The sequence below is a fragment of the Emydura macquarii genome, unplaced genomic scaffold (assembly GCF_026122565.2).
Source record: "Emydura macquarii macquarii isolate MOO-44397 ecotype Brisbane River unplaced genomic scaffold, CSIRO-AGI_Emac_v2 contig_2696, whole genome shotgun sequence".
Lineage (NCBI taxonomy): Eukaryota > Metazoa > Chordata > Testudines > Chelidae > Emydura > Emydura macquarii.
The window spans coordinates 475,756-486,965 of record NW_027132833.1 but is presented as its reverse complement, the minus strand read 5'-3'; the positions used below and the strand labels follow the sequence as shown (position 1 = coordinate 486,965).

General features: G+C 46.5%; 1 long non-coding RNA gene across 1 annotated transcript; it reads right to left on the bottom strand.

The window, feature by feature from the left end:
* Positions 1 to 785: 785 nt before the first annotated feature.
* Positions 786 to 11,210, bottom strand: LOC137164784 (uncharacterized). Its single transcript, XR_010923189.1, has 5 exons — positions 11,121 to 11,210; positions 8,058 to 8,139; positions 3,318 to 3,369; positions 2,611 to 2,640; positions 786 to 2,100 (listed from the first exon to the last, which is right to left on the bottom strand). It is a non-coding gene; the product is annotated as an uncharacterized lncRNA (long non-coding RNA).

The window sequence follows — 11,210 nt, the reverse complement described above, 5'->3', positions numbered from 1 at the left end:
TCTGACGGGAATTCCACAGGACAAAGAAAAGGCACTGTCATTAGTTTAAGGCAATAGTCTTGCCAGAGTGTGGCAAAGTGAGGTGTGAGAGTTTCTCACAGAAAAGGTCCCAGGAATCCTTTATAATTTAGAAGGGAAAGTGTTTGGCAACGCAAACCTAGGGACTCTCCTGCAATGCAAAAAAAGGTTCTCTTGTCCCCGTCCCCTGGAGACACATCTCTATGTTCTGCTGATAAGGGTGCAGGGGTCTCTTCTCCCGCTTAGCCGCCCCTCCCTCTTCTGTGTACGTGACAGGCACGTGAGGGTCCCTGTGCAATCAACGCCTGTCACTCAGCAGACTCCTCCCAGGCTCCAAGGGAAGAGGGGACAGTGGGAGATTGAGGAGACAGAGGGGACACTCCCCTCCCCATGTACCTACCACACATCACGCACCCCAGATATATGTCCCCCACTTACTCCTCACCACCCTGCAGGATGCAGGTCTCTTGTGGGGGTGAGGGGCATATTTGGTAAATGTGAGAATTTATGAACTCTCCGTAAGACTCTGTACCAAGTCCCCTGGCATCACTACCCATTGGGGGGAGATAATTAATTTTCTCCCTAGGCCATGGGAGATCAGGGCTTCATATTGAGGACACAGCACCACTAGGAGATCCTGGGCTGGAATCCACCCACGGCAACGGAGCATCCAGAAAAAACAATGGGAGTGATCAGTGACTGGACATCAACTCCTAGAGCAAGTTACTTCCCCTGCCTCTCTGCAGGGGAGCAGAACAAAAGCCCTGAGGGGGCGAGCAAAGGGACAAGGTGTCAGGTGTCTGTGCTGAGATGAGCAGGGTGCAGGGACGCACAGGGTACTGGGACTGGGAGACAAAGGGGACAGAGACAGCAGGGCTGGAGGGCAGAGAAGCAAGGCGTCATATGCATGGACTGTTCCAGCAAGCTGGGCACAGCTATAAAAGCGGGAGAGTGACCTGATATTATCATGACTTGGCTTCACTCTCCACAGCTCAGCACCTGAAGAAAGGGCTGAAAGACAAAGAACTTTGAACTGGGGGAGGGTCTGTGCCAGGCAGGCGGGGAAAGCGGACTGCCTGTGAACTGAGGATTGGTAGCCTGCTTGTACCATCTCACAGGGCGAGAGAATTTTTAGATCCAAGTCCTGTTAGTGCGCAGAATTTAGACTGTGATCTGCTTTTTATTTCTTTGGTAACTACTTACGACCGTTAAGCCTGTTCCTTATAATCACTTAAAATCTCTTTTCCTGTCGTTAATAAACTTGTTTAATGTTTTATCTTAGTCCGTGTGTTTTTGAGGGATGTGTCTGAGAAATCTCAGCTCTGGTAACAAAAGCTGTTGCATGCCTGCCCCACAAAGAATAGGGAGGGGACCCCATTACTAAGGTTGTTCTGAACAAATCTGTGTCCAGCACCGGACGGTATCAGCGTGGGGTGTATCCCTGTGGGGGGTGATGCTTGGTGACGGGGGAGGGGCGCACTGGCCAGGGTTCGCATCCATGGCTGTCCAAAGAGACCATTCCAGGTAACTCCGCTGGGTGTGTGTCGCCACCTGCTGTCGTGCTGGGTGATAACCGAGTCTGGAGAGACTGTCCGTGAGCCATCAGCAGACGCACTGGTGGGAAGTCAGCCCCAGTAAACCAGGGTAAAGAGGTCCAGCAGTGCCCCACTCACAGGCTGTAGCCCAGGGGTTGGCATCTCTGCCACGGTTAGTTCCAGGCAAGTTCTGCCCAGGGTCTCTGCAGGGCTCTGTGAGCATCACTCAACAAAAGGAGAACAATTCAGCAGACCCCTATCTAGGACCCTTCCCCATTAAACAGAGGTCGGGGGTGCAGGGGACTTGGCCATTAACTCCCCATAGCTCTGGATCAGGCCCTAGGTGAAGGCATGAGATCAGAAAGGCAGCCTGGGGCTGAGTCTGGAGAGCAGCTGGGAGACAAAAGGAAGAGCCAGCCCCAGATCCGCATCCTCTGCCCCTCCAGCCCTGCATCCCCTGGTGCTGCTCACACACCCATCTCACAGGGCTAATTACCTGGCGGTTCCACCCATTCTTTTCTGGTGGCAGATCATATTCCTCACGGGGCTGGTGCAAAGAAACACAGCATTAAAGTCCAACAAGTGCATCTCCCTTTGCCCTCCCCCAGCCTGGCTCGCAGGCAGCAGGGCCATTGTGGGGCGGGGGTGCTGGGAGGAGGAGGGGCTGGGCCCTGGCAAGGCAGGAGGAAGCACAGGGGCCGAAGGGTCGTTCAAAGACGCTGACAGTGTGTTACGTCCCAGGGGTGTGAGCTCCCACCAGGATCACTGCAGCCCAGGGCTTCTCCAGCCGGGGTCACGACCCCCAGTCCTGCCGTGGGGATCAGTGGGGAGGGGTCCCGGCTGGCTGCTCTGGGGAAAGGTTGGTGGGGTGGTTATAGGGGAGATTTCCTGTGGTGGGGTGATGAGTAGGAACAGAGAGACAGGAAGGTAGATACGGGAGCCAGGCTGGGGCTGGAAACAATGAGCAGGGCCCTAGCGTGTCCCCGGCCCACTCCTAATTCTGCCTGTTCATCCCCCCTGGTAACGACACGATCCCAGCCCAGGACCAGCTACGTACCTGTGACGCTGTCTCCACTGATCCCTCTTCCTACACGGCAAAGGAAAGGACACAGGACACAATTATACTCACAGTAACAGCAGCCGCCTCTGGATCGCCCTCTGCCTTTGTTCATTGTACCCCTTCTCTCCGGCTTCCCCATCCACCCACCCTCCGTTCCTGCTGCCCCTCCCTGAATCCCCTCCCCCTCTATTTCCTCCTGTCCCTCTCTGTGCCCCCTCCCCTCCCTCTGTTCTCTGCTCCCCTTCCCAATGCCCCTCCCTTCCAGCTACTCAATCCTTCCTCTACCTTGTGCTGTGCTGTCCTCTCCCTCTATTCCCTCCTCCCCTCCATGTGTCCCTTCCCCCAAACCTAATCCCTCCTCCACCTCCCCGTGTCCTCTCCCCTCACTCTATTCCATCCTCCCCCTCTCCACCCTCTATTCTCTTCTCATGCTCCCCATGTTCTCTTCCACGCCCTCTATTCCCTCCTACTCCTGTCCCTTCAGCTTTCCATGCCCCTCCCCATACCCTCTCTTCTCCCTCTACTCCCTCCTGCCCCCTCTGTGGTCCCTCCCCACCCTGTATTCCCTCCTCCTCCCCTAACTCTTTTTCTCCCCCTCCAGCTCCCAGTTTCCCTTCTTCCTCCCACTCCTCCATGGCCATATCTTCTGTTCCCCCTTTAGTCTCCTCTGCTCTAGTTGAGATAAAATCAAAATAGTGAAATACCGTGTCAGTGACTAAGACTGTAATTTCCTGTGCAGCTTTAGACATGTCCGTCCTAGGAGAGAACAGAAAGGAGAGGGGATGGTGTAACTCTCCACCCATTTCTCTGCTCATTCATCTCTGAGACCACAGTTCAGTCAGTATCAGCTGGTGCAGTCACTGCCCATCCAGACAGCCAGAGCCCTGGGCACTGGGGAGACTCACAGCCCCCATTTCCTGCTGCAGCCTGCTGGAAATTTCACACACCCAGCAGGGCTGGCATTTCCCAGCTACTGGATACAGAACTCATGTTATCCCTTTCCCTATCCCCTCCCAACCCACCCTGCAGGCTTCTGGAATCTCACACACTATAACAGTCTGTACCCTTATGTTCACCCCTTTTACAAGACTGTGATACATTTTGTACAAAGTCTGCCTTGCGAGGTATCATTTGAAAACTCATAATCTGCTGAACATTATTGTCCTGGTAAAATATGTGTGTATGTAAAGTTATCAAAGTTACTCTATAAGACATGTTCCAAGTCTGGGGAAGCAACTTCAAACCAGTCCCTCAGAGACAAAAGGCAAATTGACACCTCAGCCAGGTGTCAACAAAATCAAATGGGCCATCCCCTGCGTAAATGGCCATTCTTTGGTATGAAGAAGGGTGTGAGTGAGAAATTTACATCTTGGAAAAGGAACAGCTGGTGGTTCCCATCACTTGCTAAAATGGCCATTCTTTGGTAGGAAGAAGGGTGTGAGTGAGAAATTTACATCTTGGAAAAGGAACAGCTGGTGGTTCCCATCCTCTTAGTCTTTCTGTCTCCTGCACCTCAGCTGGAGATGATTTTCAAAGAGAAAAATAACTATAAGAAATGAGAGCAGAGGTCACAGATCATCTCTTATCCGTTTCTCATTTCCCAGGGCATCAGCAACATCTGAAGGATGAGGAAACACTGGAGTATGGGAGGGGTCCTGGCTGAAAATATTCCAGCCAGCGAGACTGCTGTAGCATCTGATGAGAGACACCTTTGCTTTGAATTAATTTAGCTTGTTAAGTTAGGCTTCAGTTGCATTTTATTTTCTTGTAACTATTTCTGTTTTTTATGCCTTATTACTTGTAATCACTTAAAATCTCTCATTCTGTGGTTAATTAACTTGTTTTATTGTTTTATCTAAACCAGTGTGTTTGGATTAAAGGTTTTAGGAAACTCCTTCTGAGAGAACAGGATTCGTGTATATCATTTTTTATTAATGGAATAACAGACTTTACGTGAGCTTGTATTGTCCAGGAGAGTGGGTAGCAAAAGATGCATATTTCTGGGGAAAAATCTGGCACTGGGAGATCGCTGGCGTTGCCCTGTAATGTAATTCATGAGTGGCTACCTATTTCAATCAGGCAATATAGCTGGGAGAGATTTACATTCTGGAGGCTGTGTGAGAGCTGGCCAGAAGTGGTAACTCTCACGTCGAGGCAGTGTAAGAGGTACCCCAGGTTGGAGAACTGAGGGGACACAGCTGCTCATCTGCCCAGATTGTACCCTGGGTAATGTCACAGTGACACAGAGAGCAGGGCATATTGTTGCCTGACCCTTTTTAAGGTTAATAATGTTTGCATTGATGGCTAATTGATCTGACTGTGATAAGGTTCTTCCCCCAGAATCATGCTACACAGAACTGACACTGTGGAGTTCAGTATCTTGTGCGGAGTCTCGGAGTGGATGACAAGAACACTCACACTGAGGGCAAAGTAAAGCCTTCACTAGCTTTATTAAAATAATGAACAAAGCCAGAAAAGATCCCAACCACATGAAAAGATGGAGATAATACAACATTGGGGCTACCTGTGGTTTCTTTTTTGACATAAGCATTTAGAATTGCATGCTCATACCCTTTGTCGAGGACCTGGGGGTAAGAGACAAAAGGAGCAGCCCTGTCTCTGGCATGCCACAGTGTATGATGGTCCAAGTTCCTCAATGAGTTGAAGGGACAAGTAGTGGAAAAGCAGGCTGCAATAGGAGAAGCTCAGGAAAGAACATAGCCCAGACCTCATGGTAACTGCCCTGGGTTCCAAGGGGTTCCAGGCCGCAAGGGGGTTACTGAGCTGGAAGCAATCAAACAGATTTATAGATTCCAGGGCCAGAAGGGACCCTTGTGATCAACCAGTCTGACCTCCTGCATACACAGGCCATTGGACTTCCCTGAATTGATTCCCAGCTGGAGGAGCCATAACTGCACTAGCGCTGATCGAGTTAGCACACTAAAAATAGAAGTGTAGTTGTGGCGGCACAAGAGACAGAGGGACTGGCCGCCCTGAGTATGTGCCTCGGGTCTCAGATGGATACGTACTTGGGACAGCTAGCCACTCCTGTTACGCTGAATTCCTTTTAATTGCTTGTATTCAGAGAGAGAAACCAGCACAGGATCATAGCGAGATGCAACACGGGGAGCATCTTTATTGAACTAACACTAAAACTAGCCAGAACTGGCTGAGCTATCCCCTAATAATCTAACTCTATTGCTATGGTAACAAGCTAAGCTCTGTTGCTATGGCAACCTAGATAGGAAGACACAAAATACACAACAACTCCCACCACCCAGGCTGCCAGGGATACATTCTATTATTAGTGCACTAGCTGAATAGCAGCTAGCACAGGTGTGTCAAGCGGGGAGTCATGCCCCCAGCGCAAATTGTAGACTTATTCTGAGGCAAGACCAAGGAAACCTAGATCATCCCTGACACATTTTGTGCAACCTATTCTTAAAATCCTCCATCGACATGGGTTCATTTATAACAGCCCTTAACATATTAGAAGGCTCTTATAGTCCACCCTCAGTCTTCTTTGTTCAAAATTAAACAAGCTGAGTTTTTTTTTAACCTTTCCTCATAGGTCATACACACGTAGGTCTTTCTGGCCTCAGTCTGAAAGATTTAAGAGACTCAGGCCTGCAGACCCACCCAGAGGTATGGGTCCAAGCCTGAGTCCTGCTGTGACATGAACCCAAGCCCCACTGTTTTGCAGTCTGGCTACAGCTCAAGTCTGGGTGACTAGATTCATGTCTAGAGAGTCCTCCAATGCTATCCCACAATCCCCTGAGCATGTGTTTCCTGGCCCTTCCATCACAAAACTTCCCCCTCAATTCCTAGGAACCAGAAGTAACTGCCTGGTTCAAATATGCTGCTTGGTGTTTAACTCTTCCTTTCCATGCTGCCTGCTCCACCGGAAACACACACATTGTCTGTCTGTCTGTATGTGTGTGTGTCTCTCTCTCACCCACACACAATCACGCACTCACTCCCTGTCACACTCTCTCTCCCCCGTCCCCGCTTCTGTGGGCTTCTTGTGTGTGCTCAGCAGTGTCGGCTTGGCTGACAGGGGAGCTGAAAAGTGGCTGTCAAACTAATAGGAGACTCATGGAATGCTGGGATTCAGAAACCTTCATCCTGTGACGCTGGGCCTGTCCCGTGAGGCATTGCAAACCTTTCCCAAAGCACCCTGCATGCAATTGCACAGTGGGATAGCTACCCACAGTGCACTGCTCCCTTTGTCGACAAATGAGCTGAGAGTGTAAATGCATTCCACCGACAGGAGACAATGAAGACACACAACGCGATTTAATTACAGCGGTGGCTGTATGCCGGCAAAACTTCTGTCGACAAATCTTTCTAGTGTAGACAAGGCCTTAGTCTCTTAGTAGACACAGGCACCTCTGATTCCATGTGGAAGTAGAGCTTGGGGATTGATGAATATCAAAATCCTGGTTCTAACGTGCTATTAAAAATGGTTAATATCTCTTCAGAACAGAGTCCTGCCTTGGAATTGCTAACAATTAAGAGTTTGAAGGCTAGTAAACAAACTAGTGTTTGTTTTGATGCTAATTACCTGACTGACAGGAGGAGGCTGTAGCTGTTAGCAAAAAGGAGAAAAGCAAGTTAACCCTGGAAAGGCAGAAAGCTTTTATTGTTTCACCTCAGTAATGGCTAGAACACCAAAAGCCCAAGGTTATTAAACAAAGTAACATAGACAAGTTATCTGAACAGAAGGCATGGCATGACAAAAGTGCTTGTAAATGCACTCTGGTAGTACATTTAACTCTTGTAACCAATTTGTTGCTGATATCAAGAGCTGTAAAAATGCACAATGGGCATGATCTTTTGAAAAAAGGGAACACACTATGTGATGAAAAACCTTATGGTTATGTTGTTTTGTCAAATGAAAATTCACTTTGTGTTGAAAAGCCTAGTGATGTTAAAATTTCACAGCTAATGTCTGTAACCAACCCTAGAACTTTCCACAGCAGAAAACCCATTGCAAGCTTAGATTGTTGTGCAAAAAAGGGAAACTTAGGTACAAAACCTTGTGGCTAAATGTCAGAGTGAATGCCCTCTGGAAAACATGAATGTCTATGCTCAGCTGACATGTGGGCCAGACCCTGGAATCTCTCTTCCTTGTCACATTGGCCAAACAGAGACTTTGAGAGCAGGGTAGCTCCCTCCATGGGTGAGTTATTACACTTAACACATAGGTTTAGGAACATTCCTTTCCTTGTCATAATTCTCCTGAAACTGGCTCATGATAATAACCTGATTAAACAAAGTTTCACTATCACTTCCCATAGACTGCGCAGACACATACATCCCCTCTCCACAAATCTCCCTGTTGATTACAGGTAATACAGGAGATCCACATCCATACTCTTTCTTGGACTGGGGTGTAATATTAAACTGGTTAAACATAGTTACTATGTAATTACCACACATACCCAAATTGTTATAAATTGGACAGGCTCTTTCCCAATTTCTGCTGTTCAGAGAAGCTGCAGTTCCAGGATGATACACTCCAGACTGAAGAAATAAAAGAACAGCAGAAAGTGTAAGTCTGGTAACTTTCATCTGAGTTTACAGCTTAAAAAGGCTATGTATCTGACTGAAAATGGTTCTTAGACCAAGATTCCTATAGTGTTTGCAACCCAGACATTGGAGCACTTACTAGGAAACGGAAAGTTAAATGAATTACAAGGAGTAGAACTGGCTTTCCCCCCATTGTCTACACTTAGAGCTAGAGAAATGCAGAAAGTAAATCAAATAAGTAGTTACCAACTACATTAAACTTTTTAAAATTCTTTAATCCCTCAAGCAGCCATTCTGTAGCTGTGTTTCTGCCGTGCTGTATGTCCTTCTCTTCCAACTGGTGAGTAATCTCAGCTCCTTTTCTACTTACTCTTTAATATTTCTGAGGGGGACAGTCTCAAACTTGAGTGCCTCGGTGAATTTCATTGGAGTGATGTTTGCTCTCTCAAATCCTTACAGCAAAACACTAGAAATCATCTTCCAAACTTTGTATTTATCATAGCTCTTTGCATAAAACCAACCTTCAGTGCACATAAACCCAATCCTATATAAACCATTTGTAAGATTTGGCTGCTGAAATATGTTCATTATGGATCCATGCTGCTAACATCCATCATTTAATTACACTCTAGATAGTGATTTTTTAAGAGATTATTTTTAAAATTTAGTATCAGCTATTTTTGAGCCATCATTCATTTCACCGCCTCCATTTGTTAATTAATACACAGACTTTCTCTCCAATACTACTTTCCCTCTTAACATTTAAATGTTCATCTTAACCCCTGTAGTTTAGCATCAGCTCATTTATGTTAGTGGTGAATGATGATCAAGTTACAGCACATAATCTGAACATTTCTTTCATGACAGAAAGATCTCCAAGAATAATCTAGAGCAGTGGTTCCCAACCTTTTTGAGTGAAAGCCCCACTAGTTAACACTAGGTAAAACACTCACCCCCCACCAGCCATAAACAAACACATATAATGATAATAATAAGACCACATTACAAAATAGTAATAAATGACTCTTACTTGAGTAAGCAGCTAAATCTTCCCTGGCACAGCCTCCAGCACACACCCCTTTTCCTGTGGCCTCCCCTTTTCCTGTCCCTCAGGGAGGGAGCATAACAGAGGCAGGCTCTGACTAATAGGCTGGGGCTGCTCCAGGCCTCCACCAGCACTGAACTGCTCCTCTGCAGTCAGGGGCCTGGCTGGGGGAGCTGTAGAGGGGAAGGTGGGGGGCTGCTCTTCTGCTGCGGCCGGCATGGAGCTGGAGGCTGCTGCGCCTGGCACAGACCTCGGGGGGCTAAATGTCCTCAATATTACTGAACCTCATGGACCCCCTGGAATGTTTGGCACCCCCCCAAAGGGGTCCCACCCCCAGATTGGGAATCGGTGATTTAGAAATCATGCAGCCACTGTGCTGGCCCTGTATATAATGGAAACCACTTCAAGCCAGGGAGTACTGCCCCCCGCCCTCCCCCAGCACCCTTAGTTCCAGCACCAATGATTTATTTAAAAAAAAAAAAAAAAAAGTTATAAAACCATAGAATACAAAAAAGATTCCAAAGCCTTTTTAAGAAGGCTACGTGTCTGAGTGAAAGTGGTTCTTAGACCAAGATTCCTGGACAGTGTTTGCAACCCAAACATTGGAGCACTTACTAGGACACTGAAAGTTACATGAATTACAAGGAGTAGAACTGATTTTTTTGCCCATTGTCTACACTTAGAGCTAGAGAAATGCAGAAAGTAAAGCACATAAGTAGCTACCAACTACATTAAACTCCTTAAAATTCTTTCCTTTGCTGTGACCTAACTCACTCTTGTCATTATTATCTGCCTAGTCAGATTTGGGATTGGGAATTTTTTGCTGTATTATCTCCTGATTGTTCTAAATTTACAAATAAACTTAAAATATGGCTTTAATTGGTGTTTATTTTTATCTTTATATATGGATTAGGTACAGTGCTCCTTTCAGCTACATTTCTAACTTATTACTTGCCAAAATACCTAGATTTTTCAGATGTCTGAGTAATCCCTGGAATCACGGTTAAAGTTGCCCCACCCTACTAATATCAGAAATGGCCGCGCTGCCCTCCAGCAGTCATTTTGTAGCAGAATGTGTGCTGAAATGGTGCCCCTGCCAGACACGTACACACTGTGGCTCTGGCTGGTTTCTAGTGTCTTCTAAAACACACAACACAGCGAGCATCCCTAGAGGGTTCACAAGTATTTAAGGGGATACAACCTTATTCCTACACACACTACACTAAGTAACCGTGGGACCTTATTTCTTTATACCTCATCCACTCAGTCTTTCACTGTGGTAGCTCTGACTTAGGAGTGCTGTCTGCCACTGGAATGGTAGCCCTGAGACAGTCCAATACACGCTAACAGTGCAATATAAATAATGATGTTCTATGGGACACTTTAACAGCAACAACAACAGATAAATGCTGCTCCGTGTGCCTGCAAGGAGACTGATCTAACATTTCTGTTGAAAAGCTAATGCTGGGTTACAAAAGAGACAGTACAAACAACAAAAAAGGAAACTTAAAACAAAACAAAAAAATCCCATTTGGCAGAAGCAACCCACATTTTTAATTTAAAGTTTATAACTTCTTTTTAAAAGGAAAATCTTGAAAAAAATCTAAACATTTTCACCAAAAATTCTGTTTTTGAGAAAAGGCCACATTTTTGAAATTTTAAAAACTTGTTTGAAAAACATTCTAACGAGCTTTCATCTCTCAAATAGATTTTACGGGTGAAGTTCAGTATCATGATCCCTGATTACAGATAGGGAAACTGAGGCACAGAGAGATTCAATGACTTACCCAAACTCTCACAGGGAGTTAAAGTCAAAGCAGATAATAAAACCAAGATCTTTCATTTCTACACTATTCACTAGCCAATGCTGCTTCCTCAACCCTGTTATGTCATCTAATGACTTTGATAATGACCGTGGAGAAAGACATACCCGAAGACAACCAGGCACTTGCAGCTACAGATTTGATTGAAGAAAGATCTGAAGGGCTGGGGGCTGAGACTTGTACTAATTTTGTATAGA